Source organism: Amblyomma americanum, chromosome 3 (assembly GCF_052857255.1).
Source record: "Amblyomma americanum isolate KBUSLIRL-KWMA chromosome 3, ASM5285725v1, whole genome shotgun sequence".
NCBI lineage: Eukaryota > Metazoa > Arthropoda > Arachnida > Ixodida > Ixodidae > Amblyomma > Amblyomma americanum.
In genome coordinates, this window is record NC_135499.1 from 118,695,378 (window position 1) to 118,715,881 (window position 20,504).

General features: G+C 46.0%; 1 pseudogene across 1 annotated transcript; it reads right to left on the reverse strand.

The window, feature by feature from the left end:
• Nucleotides 1-1,155: 1,155 nt before the first annotated feature.
• Nucleotides 1,156-4,351, reverse strand: LOC144126371 (uncharacterized; annotated as a pseudogene). The gene is made up of 3 exons (XR_013313482.1): nt 4,199-4,351; nt 2,826-3,042; nt 1,156-2,541 (listed from the first exon to the last, which is right to left on the reverse strand). The product of XR_013313482.1 is annotated as an uncharacterized LOC144126371 (transcript).
• Between the last annotated feature and the right edge of the window lie 16,153 nt (nt 4,352-20,504).

Genomic DNA, 20,504 nt, shown 5'->3' on the forward strand with positions numbered 1-20,504 from the left:
CTCTAAGCCTTATTTCTTGAGACGTAAATTAAAACATACTCCTAAAAATATTAAGCTTTTGGCTTACAAAACTTTTGTCAGGTCCAAACTTGAATATTCTTCTGAAATTTGGGACCCGCACACCAAGAAAGATATCAACTTTACCTCATCCAGAGGAAGGCAGTACGTTTCATATTTCATAAATATAGAAGTTCCGACTCCCCAACACAGCTCATGAAAAACAATAACATTCCGTTGCTCCTTACGCGCAGAAAACTTAGCCTTATTTTTTTCCTTCATAAAATTATCGCAGGTAAGCTCAGCATTTCTCCCCCTTCATTCCTCAGGTACTCCACTGCTCAAAGGACCCGTCATAGTAGGGAGCACTCCTTACAGCCTCTTTTTGCTAAAACAAACGCATTTAAACACAGTTTCTTCCCTCAAACAATAGCAGATTGGAATACACTCCCTGACTTGATTTTTTAAAATAAATAAATAAATTCATTTATTTCAGCATCAGACGAAATACAGACCCTGATGCAGGGGCAGAAGCTAACGGCTGGTGGTGCCTGACGAGGCCTCTGACCCTAAACAGTCCACAGCGGTACACATACAATACAAATCTTAGAACAAAAGAATAAATTGTGCCTCCTGTAATCACAAAATATAAAAATACAGCATTTGACACTTGTACAAAAACGTATTGCATATCAGGGCTGGGCAAGATACTTCAAAATAGTATCTTCGATACGATACTCGATACCTTTGAAAATTGTATCTCCGATACCGATACAAGATACAGTACGGAAATAGATTTTCGATACAGATACTCGATACTGTATCGTCGATACTTCGATACATCACTAAAATATCAAATATAATACAGGTTATATTATGACTAACGAAGTTTACAAAACTGAAATCACTGTCTAATAATGCCGGTAATATAACTGGCGAATTTAGGAAATGTACGAGTGGTTTCTGTAACCTTTAGTGCATTTCTATAGAGCACGTTTCTTGAAACGACTTATAAACGAATCCGACCACATGGATCTGTTGAAGCTCCGCTCTCTGCGCAGTTGGCCTTGTTAGAACTTTAATTTGGACTAAAGCCATATATATGTTGAAGCGATCGCTTCCGTAAGCAGCCTAGCAAAAATCATTTAACCCAAAGTTCCTCAAAGTTCCTGTGAGCACTTGGCTATATGAATAAACCTGAAACGTTTTCTGTTTTCGGTTCGATACTATAGAGTACTTACCCGATGGCCTGTGCCTTTGATCAAACTAAATGATGCAAGCTCCGTGCGTTTGGGAACCGAACAGTTAGTTTGCCAGTACTGCGATAACAAACTTCTGATGCTGAAAACTATTCTTGAAAAGCTAGAATGAAAACAACAAGTAAAATGGCTGAATGTTTTTATTAGGCAAAAAGTATTCATTACGTTTACTTGAAGGTCTTAAGTAACAACATTTGTTCGAACCGCCGGTCCGAAAGAGCCCCGTGATGTGGGCGCGCTATAAGGGAGGCAAATGAAAAAAGCCTCTCTACAGGAGCAGACGAGCACGTCGCAGTATTATACTTGACGAAGGCGCCTCTTATCAGTGGATAAGAATGAAGCATAGCCACATCAACTCGAGGATCTTGTAAATAATTGAGAAACTCAAGCTTCACTAACGCCTCCTGAGAGCTACGGCTGGTTATACCGCTTCTGTCTTCAAATGAAAAGAATGCGTCAGCTGACGCATTTGATGCTCCTGGCGCCGATGATCCTACTACCTCGCGTGCGGAAGAATGCGCAGCTTATGCTGTGCTGACATAGTCGACAACAGCTTCTTCTGTAAGCTTCTGAGCATGACGGCGGAAGTCTTCCATTTCTGTTGGCAACCACCGCAACTTGAAATAGGGGTGTAGAAGAGCAGCAACTGTTGCCTCTTTTGCACTCGGTTTCATCTTCAAAAGATGGTCGAATCTGCGGGTGAATCCATTCCTAACTGCATCCAAAAGTGGCTTGCAATAAACATAGTCTGCAGCAGCTTTCTCGTGAAGCTTTGATTCCACTTGAAGAAGAGTTGGGAGCAGTTCTCCGAAGAAGCAGTCAGCTTCAGCTTGGAGGCGTGTCAAAGTAGAGGCGATGGGCTGCAAGACATCGCAGTACTCAAGCAGAAAAGCGAAGTCCCTTTCTTGGAATACTTGCAGCTTGAGAGTGTTGCATAGGTCTCCAAACTTGTCCTTAGATCGAAGAAGGTCTTTGATGCTGTCGTATAAAGAATTCCATTGCGTCACACACGGTGTTTGTAAAGAATGCCCTAAGGCGCTCACGATTATCTCGGACGACTTGGGCCTTCGGGCGCAGTTCCAAAGTGCCGAACATTTTATCATGGCAGATGAGTGAATGCGCTCAAATGACACTGTCGACAAAGCTACTTTAACATCGGAAACTGCCACAAGACATAGTGTGTGACAAGCACACCGGACATGACGAGGCAATGTGATTTCGCCATCTTCGAGGCCAAGATCGGGTTCTGTCACCGACTCGAAGGACAAGTCGTCTGCGGCTCCATCTGCCAGAAAGAAGGTGCTTTCATTGAAAACATTTTCCTAACAACTTTCATAATTATCACACGCTTTAGAAAAAAAATGGTTCACCACCCATAACACAGCTAAATCAAAATAGAAAGTGTTCTGCTTTGCTAGAAACCACATTTTATAACATTGGGCTCATTTTCTGACGTTTACTATTTATATTTTAGCCACCGAATTCGTAAAAAGGAAATCACCCGCCTTGGCGTCACAGTAGAAAATACACTGGCGGGTATAAGCAAATGATTTGCTTTGTACCACTTACCCTCATTGATGATTTCGGAGCGTAAGCCAAACTCCTTAAAAGCTTTCACAAAGTTGCTGGCGTTGTTGGTGATGGTGGCTACAATTTTGTCATGGGAAATGTCGAAGTCTTGTCTGATGTCTTCAAGTAATTCGCCGATTTTGTCGTAGGTGTGACGTCCAGCAAACCTTCTGCAGGCTAATGCCAACGATCGCCGTGAGAGAGAGTTGCGATCAATCTAAAGAACGATAAGAAGAGTGTATGCTTTAGCGCAGGCTTTCTCAACTGCACTATTTTTCAAGTATAAAAATTGCTTACTTACCCAATGAACTGTGACCCCCATAAAGCTCTGGTGAGGTGTAGACCAGATGTCAGCGGTCGTCGCGACATAATCTTGGTCAGACAGTTTCAGGCGTACGTCGCCCAACATTTTTTCTTATTCTTCATCAATTCTTCGTCCAAGCGTTCATCGCGAAATCACGGTGCTTTCCGGGCGCAAACCTACGAGTAAGGAACAAAAGTTTCTTGATAACTATCAAATCTCCATATTTAGAGGGGAGAGCGTACCTGTTATGAGCGCTACGAAGCCTGGCTCCTCAACCGTCGATAGCGAATGGAGACCGTCCACCACAAACCTAACAATTAGGTTATCCACTTCGGGTACAGACAGTTTACTCCTGGTAGAACAAAATAGTTTTGTTTGGAGCATTTTCTCGTTGGCGGTGTCAGCTTTCCTCTTTGTGGTTTTTTTCCAGCCTTCTTTGTACACTTCGAAACTTTGCAGCTCTAGGGGATGTACACGCTGAAATGAAACGATACCTTTATTACTTGCTTGGTCACAAAGGGCATATTGTCGAAAAGTCAACAGAAAACAGGTATATCTCATGCCAAAGAAACATTGTATCGTTGAGAGGCACGAGAAAACACTGACATATTTAGACACGTATAATTTTATCTACGAATTGGAACGCTGCCTACAGATAGAAGACGGATAGGAGATAATGGTGGCTGGTCAGCAAGGGCGTATAAGATATTGGAGCAGTACCCCAAAACTCACAGCTGCGCCTTATCCAATAGACACCGTCGTATTATGCCCTGGGCGTCCTTGCTTAGTTAATTTGGAACTGTGATCCCGTGCCAGGCTTGTTTACGGAATAGTCAGCTTTGATTGAAGTGCAACTCGTACTTAACTGCCAGCAAGTTGTATCTGCATGAAAAGAATAGTGACCTCATGAGGCTAAAACAAAATTTCAAACAACGTAATCTGATGTAAATTTATCTTTTTTTTTTTCGCTTAGCCGAAATGTCCAGCGCCTATTTTCATCCCGTAAGTGACAGTTAAAATCTCAAACATTAAGGCGTTAAAAACAATAACGCTATGAAAGTTTACGTACTTTAAAGTGAAGCTTGAAATTCGAAGTCGAGGAGTAGGCACCGCTGATTGCTGTTTTACAGAATGAGCACTTGGCCTTGACTTTGTCCTCATCAGATGACGTGACAGTGAAATATTTTCCATCCAAGATGGCACACCGAAGTTCGTGAGCCATAGCTGCTGCTTATCCGCGTGTAACGCGGCGAGGGCTACTGGCTTATACCGCAAACCAGGAACACGTGCGAGAAGTCGCACTGAAATGGGACGGCGGACAGTCGGACGGCGCAGAAGCGCCGATCCAGAAGTGGTAGCTTGGGAGTTGGCTAAAGAGCAGCGAAGGTGCTGCCGCCCGTCTTGTTCTACTGCCAGAGCGAGAGCTTTTACAGCTTTTTTTATTTTTTTGATGCGAAAAGTTTCACTCGGCTCGTCAACACCGAGTTTGGCGTGGGCCGTGATCAATTTTAGCCACAGCTGCGCATGCGCGAAACCGAGCGACGTCACGCGGAGCGCAGCTGGCCGCTGCTGTCGCAGCCGTCGTCGCCGCCGCACGCTGACTCTGTCGCGTTTGAGCGTCGCCGCTTCTCCTCCTCGCGACCGTTTTACCCTTCGCCGCTGCCGCGCTATCGCCGCCGCCGTCCCAGGTTCTTTCGCAAGGCGCTGCGAGAACGCGTGAGCAGCGGCGGCGGCGAAGACGCACCAGTCGGACGGCGCAGAAACACCAATCCAGAAGTGGTAGCTTATGAGTTGGCTTAACCTTGTCTAAGCCACAGCCAATTTTTTGTATCGAGTATCGTAAAATACACGATACACTAAAAACGTATTTTCGATACCGATACTCTGATACCCTAGTTTTCAGCACGCAATACCTAATACCGATACACAAAATGTATCGAAAGATAGTATCGAAGATACATGTATCTTCGATACTGCCCATGACTGTTGCATATACTGTTGCACACAAATGACATAACGAATCACGCATAATAGGACGCTACGCAAATTACATGAATAAATCAGCACAAATAGCTATTGTACAAAATAAGACAAAAAAAGATATAATTGTTAATGAAACTGAATAATATTGCTTGAAACGACACAAAAGCAAGATAAGAGCAATTTATAGAGTCATTTTGTGTTATACAGTTTTATGTTTCTTTTGTGAGACGAAAGTAAAATGTGAAAAACACTGTTCAATTATTGCTATACTTAAATTGGCAAAATAACAATAGCTCCCTAAGTTGGCGTTTAAATGATTTTAATTTGCATTCAACATTCAAATTTGTTTAAGATCGCAGGTATTTGATACGCCATTGTTTGCCTTCCATAATTGGTTAGTATCTGCAGTTATCCTCTGGGTTCATCATCATGAAAAAGGAAAGGCAATTAATTCACATATCTATCACAGTAATTCTGTCAGAGTCTTCATCTTTAAGTGCAAGCACCTTGCCTCCAGTTGTCCAGGCAAATTTCCATTTGGCAGTCTTTTTCCTTTTAATCGCATTCGAAAGAAGTGCCTTGTTTTTTGGAGTCAAGTGCTCATTCACAAAAACCGGGGGTGTTCCTTCAAGACCAAGCATTGAGCTGTCTATTTTCTTTTTTCTGCACTTTGACAACAGCTCATTCCGCTGATTACGTCTCACAAAGTGAACAACTATGTTCTTGACATCTGCGTTAAATTTACGCACATAGTGACATGTGTCAATGTCAACCATGGTGTCTATTGTTACCCCTACACTTTCGCTTATTTTGCTTATCATTGCAATCGGGTCCTTTCCATCCGGGACGCCCTTACCCCCGAATGCAGAAATGTAACTTGGCTCGATCTTAACTTCCTTCGGTCTCAAGTGAGCTCCATCGTGTTTCATAAACCAAACTCAGCTTGAATTGCGACTTGCAACCGGCTTGGCTCGATCCTAATTCGGTCCAACTTCAAGTCGGCTGAGGAGGTAGCTTGATGCTGACTTCGTTGTCTTTTCCAACATGGCCACCTACCGATCGGACGTCGCGCGGAGGGTAGCTGTGTTCGAGTTCGCTTGCCACGCCATGGACGTAGTATTTTCTGAGACCCATTCGTTGCTGAAGATTCCACGCCTAGAGTTACGTGATCAGGGGAACCCCATGGAGCTGTACGACGACAAGCAGTTCCTCGCCCGCTATCGGTTCTCCAAGAATGCCGTGTGGGAGCTGCTCACCATGTTGCCCCTGCGTGAAAGTCCCGACAACAGGAAACAGCCTGTGCCTCCGATGCTGCAGCTGCTCCTGGCTTTGAGGTTTTATGGGGCCGGCACTTTCCAAACCATCCCGGAGATCTGGTGCGGGTTTCGCAGCCCATGGTGTGCCGCGCAGTTGGCAAGGTCACCTTGCTGATTGCCAAGCACCTGCGCCCGATACTGGTGCAGTTTCCAGCCGTCTCGCAGTTTGGAAAGCTGATGTGGGACTTATGAGATCGGTGAATTCCCTGATGTGACACTGGATAGATTGCACACATGTTCGCATCAACAGCCCGGCTGGCGCAGATGCGGAAGTCTACCGAAACCGCAATGGCTATTTCTCCATCAATGTGCAGGTGAGCAATGAAAATTGAAATTCTCTGAACAGTTATGATTGTTCAGCTCATGCGTATTCATTCGCGTAGTGTACGTGCTGTCATTTTATTTATTTCCCCGCGGTGCTACGAACGTACAATCACAAGATTACTTGCCCAAAAGACGCGGGCTCGATCCCGGCCGCGGCGTTCACATTTCGATGGAGGCAAAACGCTAGAGGCCTGTGTACTGTGCGACGTCGGTGCACGCTGAAGAACCCCAGGTGGTAGAAATTTCCGGAGCCCTTCACTACAGCCTCCTTCGTAGCCTGAGTCGCTTTGGGAAGTTAAAACTCCTGAGACCTAAAACCAAACAAGCATGCTTGCGTCGAGCGCTGACAGCGAAATGTGTCTCTTCGGAATATGCGATCGAGACCCAGCATTTTCTTTTAAAGCCAGTACTGCTTTATAATGTAGCTTCGTACTCCATGAAGAGTTTAGCTTCATTCTCCATGCTCCATGAAGTGTACCACTACATTCTAGGCACTATATTACCACGCAATCACTGTGCGTCATTGTTCTTTTGCTTAGTTGCGCACGAGAGCAGGTTTCGCGCGTGTTCAATCATGCATGGAAACCGTCACTGAATCCTCACGCAGCTCTTTGCTGTCGCCCGGCGCGCTCAACGTGTCTGCCAATACCACTGTCCTAGTTAGCGCAACCTGCGTTCTTCGTATCGACAGCTCGACCGGCACGAGCGGCGCATCCTCAGCTGCCAGTGATGGCCTACAGGCCACCTCGCCGACAACTTCATCTGAACCTGCTGTCACCCACGGCCGGACTCGAGCGGCAGCGGCGTGCGTTCTTGTTACGGCCTGCACAATGGGGGTAGTTGCCGCCTGCGGCCGCAGCTTTGACGGGGCGCTGCAGCCCTGCCCCTCCGCCGGCACGGAATGCATGCACGCGTTCGCTGCAGCATCAATTTTGAAAGGTTTTCGGGCTTTTTGGGCTTGCTACTATTGCGCAGCATCAGGCAGCAGTGTGCAGAAATGCTTCATGCTTGACTTTTTCTTTCTAGTATCAGGAAAGCAGCCCATACCCAGCTGCTGTGCTGATAAGCTGCGAAATAGCAGCACTGTCACCCCTCAATGCAGTTCTGGCTGGTACAACTTAATTCTTCTGTTTCAGTAACTGGGAGACTTAAATGCAATGTCTATCGCTATTTAGAAAATGCTTTTTTGCGCGTCCCACCATACGTGGGATGTAATGCAGAGCGGGACCGGGTTCTGCAGCAGTTACCGTTACGTCAGGCTCTAGCTGCCCTCAGGTACTGCGGATGTGAGCGGCACGTGCACTGCCATACGGCAACGATACTGGTAAACGGTAACACTCTGCTCAAACTTTGTAATAAAGAAAGGGAAGCGTTATCGCTCCCCTTACTAAAGAATACAGAATAAAATGTTTAACAGATATTTTATTTACAGTAAACTAATTTTTCAGAGCAGTGCACATCGATGATATCTGACACTACGAGCAAGCTTCCTTAAAATGATATAAATGGCAAAACATCACTGATACATAACTGCTTTTACGATGTAAACACTAAGATATGGATTCATGCCTTTGCCATGAAAATAAGTTCGAATGATGAAATGCATTTTTCTGTTACAAAGGACAACTTGAATATGAAATCTCAAACACACACGCAGCGGTAACTCCAACTTATGGAACATTAGAGCCTGAAATGTTTCCTTGAAGGCTTGTGCACATAGGTACATGACTTATCATTTTTATCAGTGACCGTTTTCGTGTAATTAATGAGGAGTATTCTTACGAATTTCTCAGCAGTTAAGCAGGCTGACCTTCTAGCATGGCTATTATGCACCCCTTCTGGACATCTGAGTAGGCACGACCTTTCAAGCTGCAGTTTGAGTATTGTGACCCCCGGCAGTACGAAGCTGTGGGCCCGTCCAAGGTGTGGTCACCTTTTTCAGAGTCGCGGCAAAAGGTCCACTGATTACCGAGTAGTCGGCGCCGGTGTCCACAAGTGCGGTGACGTCGGTACCGTCGACTGAAATGTTCAGATCAGCGGTTGTAGTCGTAGGTGTACGGGAACGTCGCGGAGTCCGATCACGGCTGCGGTGCGGCACCAGGCGGTTTCGTTGCAGCAAAGAATTGATGCGGCGAGGCGTGTTATCGGTCTGGTGATCGTCGGTGCGTCATATAAGCGGTCGGTCATGTTTGTGCAGCAGTGGAGGATCTTGGACATGTCGCAGGTGAGCAACCTTGCCCCCAAAGGTTGCCGCTTCTAGTTTTCCCAACGGGGACTAGGAGACCTTCCATGCGAAATGTCGGCGGAAAAACGTCGCGGAGATGAGAAACGATGTGGAGACGGCGACCGGGCATAGCAGTGTGGTGCTTCGGGTGTCACGGCCAGGTAATTGCTTATTTCTGGAGGCCATTGACCACGCAGCGGTCGGGGCGCATCGACACGATATCCCTGCAGACCCAACGTCGGTAACGACAGTTGTGGTAGACGTGACCGGGCCTGCCGCAGTGATAGCACAGAGGGCAATAATCGGCGGTACGCCAGACGTCGCTCTTCCAAGGGAGAACCTGAGAAGGGTGAGGTGGGTGTGGTTGGCGGTGAATGTGGCCAGGTGTGTCCGGGTGACTTGGAGGCGGCGGTGGACGGTGAATGGCTGCGGCGTATGTCATCATCTGGAGTGTTGTGTTCGGGTGAAGAGGGGCTGGCGGCGTGAGCGCCTGTTGGACCTCTTCACGAATAATGTCCGAAATGGAAGAAACTTGCGGCGACTCCAGGGCTGGAAAGAGCTTTTGAAGCTCTTCGCGTATGACGGTCCGGATGGCTTCCCGAAGGATGTCGTGGCTAGAAGCATCGACACACCGCTGGTAGACATCAGCGACAGCGGACGCTCGTACTGTCTGGATCTCATGTCGAGCATCTTTTCCATCGTAGTGGCTTCGGAAACAAATTCGGCAACCGTTTTGGGCGGGCTTCGAGCTAACCCAGCGAAGATCTGCTCCTAGATGCCCCTCATAAGAAAACGCAGCTTCTTCTCTTCGGACATGTTGGGATCAGCCCTGCGGAAGAGCTTCGCCATGTCCTCGGAGTAAACAAGGACGGTCTCGTTTGGTTGTTGGACACGTGTCTGGAGAAGCAGCTCGGAACGTTCTTTCCTGAGGACGGTGGTAAAAGCCTGCAAAAACTGTCTTGAAGGAGCCCCATGTTGTTATTGTGGCTTCTCGGTTCTCAAACCAAATACGAGCTGCACCCTCCAGTGAAAAAAACACGTGCTGCAGCTTCGAGTTGTCTGTCCGCCTGTTGTATTGGGCTATGCGCTCGAACTTCTCGAGCCAGTCCTCCGGGTCCTCACCTGGGAAACCTTGAAAGGTGGGTGGTTCGCGTGGCTGCTGCAGCATGATAGACGGCAAAGGGATGCCATCCGGCATGCTGACGGAGGTGTTTGTAGGCACTGATGGTCGCGCTGAGGTCAGTTGCCTGGCGGTCGGACGAGACTGCAGAGGCCCGAACTCTGGTTGCAGTCCTTGCAGCTGCCGGCTACTTTGATGGGTGGGTGTAACTTCGACTCTCAAGGTGTCAAGCGGGCTGGAGTCCCGGCTTCTTTGAGGGGTCCTGAGCATGGGGTGCACTACCCAGCAAAGCTCCACCAAAATGTCACGCGTGAATGCGGTGATCACTGAACACAGGAACGCAGGATCCGACGAACATCTGCATCACAGCTCAAGATCGCTGACACCTCCGCTTCCTCTTCTTCGAGACGGCGCGTGCTTCAGGTCAGCGCTAAGCGAAAATGCGGAATGCACTGTGTCAATATAGTTTTTGCACCAACATACCACTGATGACACCTGCGCCGTCCGTCAGTTCATGCTCTAGAAATTGTCTTCAGATATTCTTGAGTACATGGCATGGGTCGAAACTCAAGAAGATTATTCGGTCCTTATCATGGGGGTGTAAAAACAATTATACAAAAAAAAAGTAAAAACAATTATACAGGGCAGATCATAACGACAAGACATAATTGCCGCGAGCAACAAAAAGTACTTAAAATGTAGCAAGAATGCATTGCGTGTGCCCAATACACATCTAAAGAAGAATCATTAGCCATATTAAAAATGCAAATTATTGAAACTGCACAAGAAACTTAAACATAATACATTAGCAGTGAGGAGAAAAAGAACCGTATTTGCTCGAATCTAAGCCGGCCGCGATTGCAAGCCGACCCCCCCAAAACTCGCGAACCCGAAAAAAAAAAAAAACTCGAATGCAAGCCGACAGAAAGAGACCATCCTGAACAAGAAAGACATGTATTGAAATAAAAGCTGGCTGTGCTCTTCACGAGACCGACTGATCACTCGGCGTCGTCTTCCTCGCTGGAGGTTTCCTTCTCACTATCTTCATCCCACAGCACGCTGTCCTCGGTACCATCCAGCGCGTTTGAGATGCTGCATTTCCGGAATGATCGCACGATCATCTCCGCGGGAATATCTTCCCACGCTGCTGCAACCCATTTGGCCACTTGACTCAGCGATGCGCGTTTAATTCGACCTGCCGGAGTAAGCTCGTGATCTTGCTCAGTCAGCCAATCTGTGTAATATTTGCGCACTCTAGATTTAAAGGGCTTGTTGATGGCGACATCGAGTGGCTGAAGTTGACTGGTCATGCCGCCGGGTATTATAGCCAAATCTGTCCCACCTCGTGAGAGTGCAGCCTTCACGCCGTCCGTCAGGTGTCCGCTGTACGAGTCTAAGACCAGGAGGGAATCTCGACACAACAATGCACCTGGTCGACGTTGCCAAACCAGCCTAATCCATTCTTCGACCATTGCCGCGGTCATCCATCCGTTTTCGTGCGCACGAACGATGACGTTTTTAGGAAACTTCCTTCGCAGGAAGTGTCTTCCGCTTGAAGACTATATAAGGTGGCATCTTCCGTCCATCGGCAGTGCAGCAGAGCATCACAGTCGAACGTGCCTTCTTGTAGCCCGCAGTACGCAGTCTTACTTCTTTTGACCCCTTTTCGGCCACTGTGTACGCCATGGGCATGTCGAAGTAAACGGGGGTTTGGTCTGCATTGCCAATTTGCCCAAGTCCATACCCTTTCTCAAGCCTCTTCTTTATGACATACCGTTGAAAAGAAATTAATTTTTCTTCAAGATCTCCGGGCAGCTTCTGGCACACTGACGTTCGTCGCCGCAGGCTGAAGCCAAACCGCTTCATAAACCTTTGAAGCCAGCCTCTGCTTGCCTTGAACGTAGTGCGGGGAATGCCGCGTGCTTTCGCGACCTCCCTTGCCTTCGCCTGAATAATTCCGGTCGTAACAGGAAGTGCTCCGGCCCTCTGCGTCCTAATAAACTTTGCGACTTCATCTTCCACCGCATGGTGACGGCCTTTGCGGGGTCCGGAAAATGCCATTCGGGTTGCAGCGCAGTTCAATAACTGGCCCCGTTGTTTTCGCCAGCGGCGGATATTTGTTTCGTCCACGCCGTACTCTCGCTGTGCTTGAAGGTTGGACGAACTTTCCGCCGCAAGCACAACTTTTCGCCTGAAAGCAGCGGTATAATGACACCGCTTATTTGTCGGCGCCATCGCGTCGTGAACCGAAGTCGACGAAGTGCACAAAAGAACCGCACCGCACGGAGAGTCCACTAGCCACAAAGCCCCCAACGCAAATGGAGAAAAAAAAAAAAAACCGTGATGGCGATGGCGATGGTGCTTGCGCAGCCACATCCTCGAATCTAAGCCGACACCTCAGTTTCGTATTCGGAATTTCAGTAAAAACCATCGGCTTAGATTCGAATAAATACGGAACTTATGGGACACAACAACCTATAATAAGATACTATGTCATTAAGGAAAATGTTTGTGTAGCTGGTCTTGGAATGGTTGGTGGAAGCAGATAGATGCGATACTGTCGGGAAGATCATTCTAAAGAACAATGGCACAAGGAAGTGCAGATGAATTGAAGGCTTGGGTTCTTCCGTATATGCGTTTAATGCTATACTGATTATGTAGGCTCTTCAAGGGGCAGGGGAGATGGCCTGGTGTTGTGTCGATATTTATGAAGTAAGCATAAAAGAGCGATGGAGCGACGAATATCTAAAGGTTCGAGCGAGATCTTAGTGATGCTGAAATGGGGATTGTACTTTTGTGTGATGAAACGAGCGGCTCTATCTTGTATGGCTTCAAGCATGTTGATAAGGTAGATTTGTTAGGGGGCCACGTAGGTGAAGCAAGTTCTAGTTGTGGACACAAAATCGTTAAATAAGCCACTTTTCTCACGTTATTAGGGGCGTTTCGTAAGTTCCGGCACAGGTACTCAAGTGACCTTAAAGCTTTGGCGTATATAATTGAATGTGCTTGTCCCATGAAAGATTATCCGTGAGGTGAATACCTAAATACTTATAAGATGGTGCCCGAGACACTACAGTACCATCAATGGAATACGAGAAATTAGAATCAGAACGCTTGCGGGTGAAAGAGATAATCTTGCATTTAGTTGAGTTTAGCATCATTTGCCATTTATTACTCCAATTTGAAATGAGGTTCAGGTCAGTTTGGAGAGCGAGGTGGTCATGTATAGAATTAATGGGGTGGTAAATAATGCAGTCATCAGCAAAGAGTCGTATGGAAGAAGATATGTCTTTGGGCAATTCGTTAATGTATATTAGAAACAATAATGGGCCAAGAACACTGCCTTGAGGTACTCCAGATGCTACATCACCGAGTGGGGAGGTGAAATTGTTAACTGTAGTGAACTGCTGGCGAAAAGAAAGTGACGAACCCATGACAATGGTAAAGAATCTAGGCACAGAGCAGACAATTTTGAGAACAAGCGGTAATGGGCAATCCGGTCAAAAGCTTTTGCAAAATCTAAAAAGATAGTATGTAGGTTAGCGTCCATGTTGAAGTGCAAGTCAGTTGTAAATTCTATCAGTTGGGTGTCACAAGAAAAACCTTTCCGGAAGCCATGCTGATTAGGAAAAAAGAAAGAATTTAGTTCCAGGTGGCAGTAAATGTGGGAAGCGATGATGTGCTCGAGTAATTTACAGCAAATGCAGGTTACCGAAATGGAGCGGTAGTTTTTTGGTGAATTTCTGCCTCCGCTTTTGAACACTGAACGGTCTTAGCAATTTTCCAATCTGTAGGAAGCAAACCAGATGATAATGATTGCTGATAGATAAGGCAAAGAATTTCGCTGGAGACCGATGCAGTATTTTTCAATATTTTAGAATTAATGTTGTCAACACCAGCGGTTAAAGAAACCTTAAGATTTGCAATGAGACGTGCGATTCCTTCAGCAGTAATGGTAATAGGGGCAGTATATTGGTAATCATGATTAAGAACAATGGGTGTGGTGGAATGATCTTCCTGTGTGAACACTGATGCAAAATATCTGTTAAATGCTTGGGGACATTAACTCTCCGAAAGCAGTACCTGATCATCATTGCACAATGGAAATTGGTTGGAAGTACTGTCGGGAGATATCACACGCCAAAACTTTTTGGGATTAGATTTTAGGAGAGCGGGTAGGTTACTTCCTCTTTCGTTACAGGCGGCATGACGCATTGCTGTGCACTACTGTCTTTGTCATTAATGTTCTGATTACATTGGCTACTGTATAGATTTGTGTAGAACTCTTCGGCTACTTCAACTATCTTATCCATATTGCTTATGACATTGCCCCCCTTGTCTCTTAGCACATACATGTGGTTTTTACCTATGCCTAGTGTCTAGTTTCCTCTTCACAGCTTTTAGGCTACCTCCTTTCTTTAGAGCATGCTCAATTTTCTCCGTATTAAACTTACTTATGTTGGCTACCTTGCACTTATTTATTAACTTTGATAGCTCTGCTAGTTCTCTTCTGTCTGTAGGGTTAGACACCCTTATGCTTTGGCGTTTCCTATTCAGATCTTTCGTCTCCTGGAACGGCTTGCCGGTATTCTGTTGAACTGTCCTACCACATACATATATGCATGCATAAATATGTAAAATTGTCAGAATATATCGGAAAATCAATACACCTGAAGAGCTGCATTTAAATTTCGCATTACAGAGTATTGTAACTGTCGCTAATTTTTTGCCTTTATATTGTTTCCGATACATTAGCTCGTAGCGAACGTTTGCAGTCTTCTTATTTTCGCAGTGTTGCTAACAGCATTCCTTAAACAGTTACTTTATTCTATGACCCACATGGGCTATCCATCCACACCTTTACTGTTGTGAGCTATATATACAACTATCATTCAATGTGAACTCACCTGCAAGATCAAAATGCTGGCTACAAACGGTTGGAGCTGCTGCCTTGGGCTTCAGACGTGACTGGCCAGGCGGTATTTTTGGGGCATCAGGCACTGAAAGTTGTGTGCAGAAAACAGTCACTGAAAGCTTCCAGGCGACTTCAAGCACCTGGCATGTCATGCTGACTGGTCAGGGGTTGTTACCATAACGGCAGCTGTTCGTGCTGGTATGTAACGCCTGATACAAAGCTACAATCATCTGCACAAGTCATCCATGGCATTAACATTATGAGGAACATATACAACCACCATTCAATAAGATCTCACCTGGAAGCTCAAATTGCTGGCTCAGACCAAGTGCTGGGGCTGCTGCCTTGGGCTTCAGCAGCGACTGGCCAGGAGATATTTTTGGGGCAGCAGGCACTGAAAGTTGTGTGCGGAAAACAGTCACTGAAAGCTTCCAGGAGACTTCAAGCACTGGCATGTCAGGCTGATTGGTCAGGGGTTGTTACCATAACGCCAGCTGTTCGTGCTGGTATTTAACACCTGACCCAAAGCTACAGTCATCCGCACAAGTCATCCGTGGCATTAACATTATGAGGAACATATACAACCGCCATTAAATAAGATCTCTCCTGCAAGCTCGAATTGCTGGCTCTGACCAAGTGCTGGAGCCGCTGTCTTAGGCTTTAGCAGCGACTGGCCAGGAGGTACTCTCAGGGCAGCAGGCACTGAATGCTAACGTGTGAGAAAACAGCAAAGGGATGCTTTCCAGAGGACTTCAAATACAGAAATGCGTTTCAGACCAAATTTTAGAGTTGTGACTGTCTTTAGTAGTAATTGCTAGAAACAAAACTCGGACGCTAGGCCATGAAATCAGCAATAGTATGTGATGTAAAGAAAGTGGATCCTGACTATATACTTACGATATACGTGCACACCTATCAAGTGTTAACTGAACTGCCCTTAGTAACATAGTTTCATGAGACATGCAGTGCACGGCATGCTGTACATTGCAAGTATATTTCTCATGCTGTAAATTGACCTACCACTTTTGATTATGGATGCCACTGCAGTTTGTGCCCCGGTCAATGTAGTCAGCGAGGAACAGATTTATGTTCATGCAAAGCTTTGTAGTAAAAGCTAAAGTACCTTGCACTGATGATGTGGCCAGCAGAGCAAGGGGTTGACTGATTCCCTCCTGTGCACGAGGTGACACGGGGGGGCTGTTGTGAAGCAAGCTGCTTGGAAAGCCATCTGCAGTTACAGTAGTGAGGACTTCTGTTTACTCAAAAATAAGACAGGCTCGATCACTGAATTCTAATTTCTTGATATGCGAGTACGGAGTTTCAGAACGTGCCTTCGGGTCGGGTGTTTTCTTTTCCACCTGCTGCAGTTGTATCATCGCCGCCACCTTGCTTCTCTGTGTGTTAGAGCAATGGAACTGTTACATATATAAGGAAAGAGCACAGACTATAATGCACTAGTCATATCATTGCATGACACTGGTAGCTTTCTTCCAGTTTTGTGGGGCTGGTGGCAAAAGAGCGAAGGCACAGCAGTGGGCTTCAGCTTCTTTATGCCATGCTTCAGAAAAATTAGAGGCTCAATCTAATCTGCTGTAAAATGCTCCTGGAAATTTTAACAAAAAAGTGGCTACTCCCGAACTGATAAGGGGTGCTTGCACAGCTTGGAAATGAGAGAATAAAGCAGCCAGAGTTGGTAACTGTTGCGGGGCAGTCCTTTTTGTACAGTACACTTTTTTCGTACACAAGATGAGTGCCAATACAGGAATTTTTAAAGGAAACTTTCCCGCTTGAAGGTGACAAATTTTACACTCGAAACCGCATTTGCTTTAGATGAGAAAGAGCGAAATGCACTGACAAAAAATTCATTGCAAGAAAGGCTTAGCCCACCGTTCCTTAATTCCACTTCTGTACTGCAACTGCGTCTTCAGCACCAGTATCATAATCCCTGTTCAGGATCCGTGTCGCGCGCCAATGGTGTGCTTTTTTAATTAAAACCTGTCTATTATCGCTCCTGGTTTTTTGGAAGAAAATGTAATGGAGGGGCTTTACTTAGAATGAGCAAAAACATTTGACACCGGAGCACTGTCAACCAACCAAACTTGCATTAGACATGCCACCGTAGTAACAGTGTAGCACATGTGTTAATCTTGTCTGCATAAGCCCTCCCTTAATATTTACAGCTTTGTCTGACAACCTTTTCGAAGCAGAGAAAAGAGGCAGAAAATTTCAGACTTACCTCGCAAAGCTTGCTAAACCTATTCGGCGAGAAATCGCTTCGGCCGATGCGATCCAACCAAACTTTCGTTCGCTTCTTGTCGTGCTTACCCAGGGGCACCGAAAAGAGCCTTTTGCCCCTTCCCGAGCGCGTCGAGTAGCCAAAGGCACAGCACACAGTCATGACCCATGACGGATCACTACCCGACCCGCTATGCAGACGAGTAGTTCACCACTTTGCTCGAGCAAAAATAGAGGAGGCTATTGCTTGAGTCACAGCGCGGACCAAGCTTCCGCCAAGCGCAGAACAAGTCGGCTTAGTCTCCTAGAGGCTGAGAAACAGCGTAGCAGCGTGATGGCACAAGATTAGCTAGAACGTTGAAGTACGCTGCGCCGAGACGATCGCTGTTCTTAAACGATCCGACATTTTTTTTCCTCCATGCGAGCAGATACAAAATGGACGCCGACTTCCGGCAGAAAAACGGAAACCGGAACCGGAAAAGCCATATGCGGATACGGAAAAAAGGCGGCGGCGCACTTCAAAGTTTGGCGGTACTTAAAAAAGCGGCAGTGAGAATAGAGGGGTTTTAAGCAGACCTACGCAGTTGCAAACGTGTGAGCAATTGAAGAAAATAGGCAAGGTCTATTCGTATTTCTAACTAGAAGAAGGAATAGTACAAATTATCACATTTTCAAGGGCATTCATTCAAGACATCGGTAGTGGCCTTCTCGGTGACAGGCACCCAGGACAGCAACGCTGAACTGGACCTGTCTCCCCTCCTCACAAAGCAGTCGAAGGCTGCCCCAGCAGACTCTGCTACTAGAGTGGAAGCCTGATGCAGCTGCTGGACTAAAAAAATGTCACGCGAAGGCCACGAGCCATCGCAGCACTGAACTAGCCTCCAGCTCCTCTGTGGAGGACATGGAGGTCTCGGTAACCCTACCGGCACCTTTGCTGCCGAAGGACCGCCGCATTTCTGGTGGCTGTAGTGGCGGCAGCAAAGGAAAAATCCGTATCACAACTCCAGGTGAGAATGTGACGTAGTCCTTAAGGCATAGCTTATGAGTATGAATTGTATTCCTCTTCATACTTGCCATGCGACTGCACTCCCTCATTTATAAATATGGCTGTTTAATTGATGCAGTGGAACTGTCGTGGCATAAGACAAAACTAAGAACGCTGAGGCATCCTGGAAGTGTCCTCAGGATGCCTCAACTGGGATGTTTGGCTGTCCTCAGGATGTCCTTCAATGATCCTCAAAAAGGTCTCAACAAGTCATTTTGTTTGGCCTCAGTATGTTTTGAGAACATCCTCAAAAGGGCACCCTAGGCCTTTTATAGTGCATTTTCAGGACATTTGTCTGACCTCAGGACATCCTCAGAAGTGCAAAAGTGACTTTTAATACATTTTTGGGGCATTATATTGCTGATCTTAATTGCACTATTCAATGCTCAGTGTGTATAGTTCATATCTGTAAGCCCTATGATGTGTACCAAACTGCATGTGCTGCTGGAAGCGTTCGATGTTGCTTAACAGCTGTTACACTCGAGGACAAGATTGTGCAACACTTCAGTGGAAACTACACCCAAGAACACAAACCGTTGAAAATTTAGCTCACGTTTTCATCCAGTGCCAGAAAGTTGTCCTCAAGTAAAGCAGTTCTGGAAAGCATTAACTGGTGTAATGTACGCCAGTTCAGCATGAGCATAAAAACAGGAACAACAGCAAACAAAAGTACAGAGCTGAAATAATTTATTGCCACACTCTTTACACTCGTTCAGTGCAGTCGGGGACTCCTTTTCTTGCAAGTATTCAGAGTAGCCAAATTCTTGGGCTGGGAATAAAAAAATAAATTCTGGTTAATACAGCGCACCTTCAAACCAACTTAAGTACACACTGGCACCTTATACTTTATTTGGACGGTTTGGGTGCTTTCATGCAAGCACTCCTTTTTCCTAACAAGAACTATATCGTGCTCTGAATAGTGTGCTGCATGTGGAACAATAGGTTAGGTCAGTGTGATGGAAATTCTCTCCAGTAGTTAATGTTTTCATATCAAATGCATCACATCGCATTTGAGCTTCCATTGTACAGCACAGTGGAAGCTCAAATGCAAACTGTAACTAGAAGAATAAGAATGAGGTGGAGTGCATTTGGCCGGTTCTCTCAGATCATGAACAGCAGTTTACCAATATCCCTCATGAGAAAAGTATATAATAGCTGCATCTTACCATTGCTCACCTATGGGGCAGAAATGTGGTGCTAATGAAAAGGGTTCAGCTTAAGTTAAGGACAACACAGCTAACTAAGGAAAGGAAAATGATAGCTGTAATATTAAGGGACAGGAGGACAGGAAGGGGGCTGAATGGGTCGGTGAGCAAATGCGGGTTAATGACATCCTAGTCAAAATCAAGCTGACGAAATGGGCTTGGGCAGGGCATGTAAATCAAAGGCAAGATAAGTGATGATGGTTAAGGGTAATGGACTGGATAACAAGAGAAGGCAAGCGTGGCAGGGCATGGCAGAGAGTTAGGTGGGCGGATGAGATTAAGAAGTTTGCAAGGATAAGGTAGCCACAGCTGGCACAGGGACTGTTAATTGGAGATATATGGGAAAGACCTCGGTCCTGCAGTGGGCATAGTTAGGCTGATGATGATGATGATATGTACAGCACAAATAACTTGTATTAAGGAAATAAGCCTGTACATGGAAAGAATCCTTTCCACTTGCGCCCTGAAGTAGGACATGCATGAAGGAAGCCAATAGTCACCAAAAGCAAGGCCAGCATGGGGGATCTTTTATTTTTTGGTGTTAATGAAAGATTAGGAGCACAACCATAACTGATTAGAAAGTGACTAACAGAAGGTGGCTGGATTAGATGACTAATATCAATCATGGTGAATGCAGACGAACAGGCGATCGCAGCTATATCATATTAGAACGACCAGTGCATTTCTAAAGACTACAAAGCAGTCTTTATTGTCTGCACAATCCTTTTTAGCACACTTGTGCGCTGCAACAGTAACACACCTAATACTTCTGCTTCTACAATAATTGAAATACACCTTACCATCACACTGAATATGCTGCACAGCTTTCAAATGAAGCTTCCAGAGCTTCTCTGCTGAATGCCACAGCCAAACTGTAGCGATATTTTCAATTTTTTTTGTTTCTGGAAAGCTTTGCTTCATGTCCTCTGAAAAAAAAAAACACTCGTGATAGCATGCCCCAGGTGAAAATTTCCTGCTGGGAATCTGCAGGTTTGTGCTGGTCCCAGC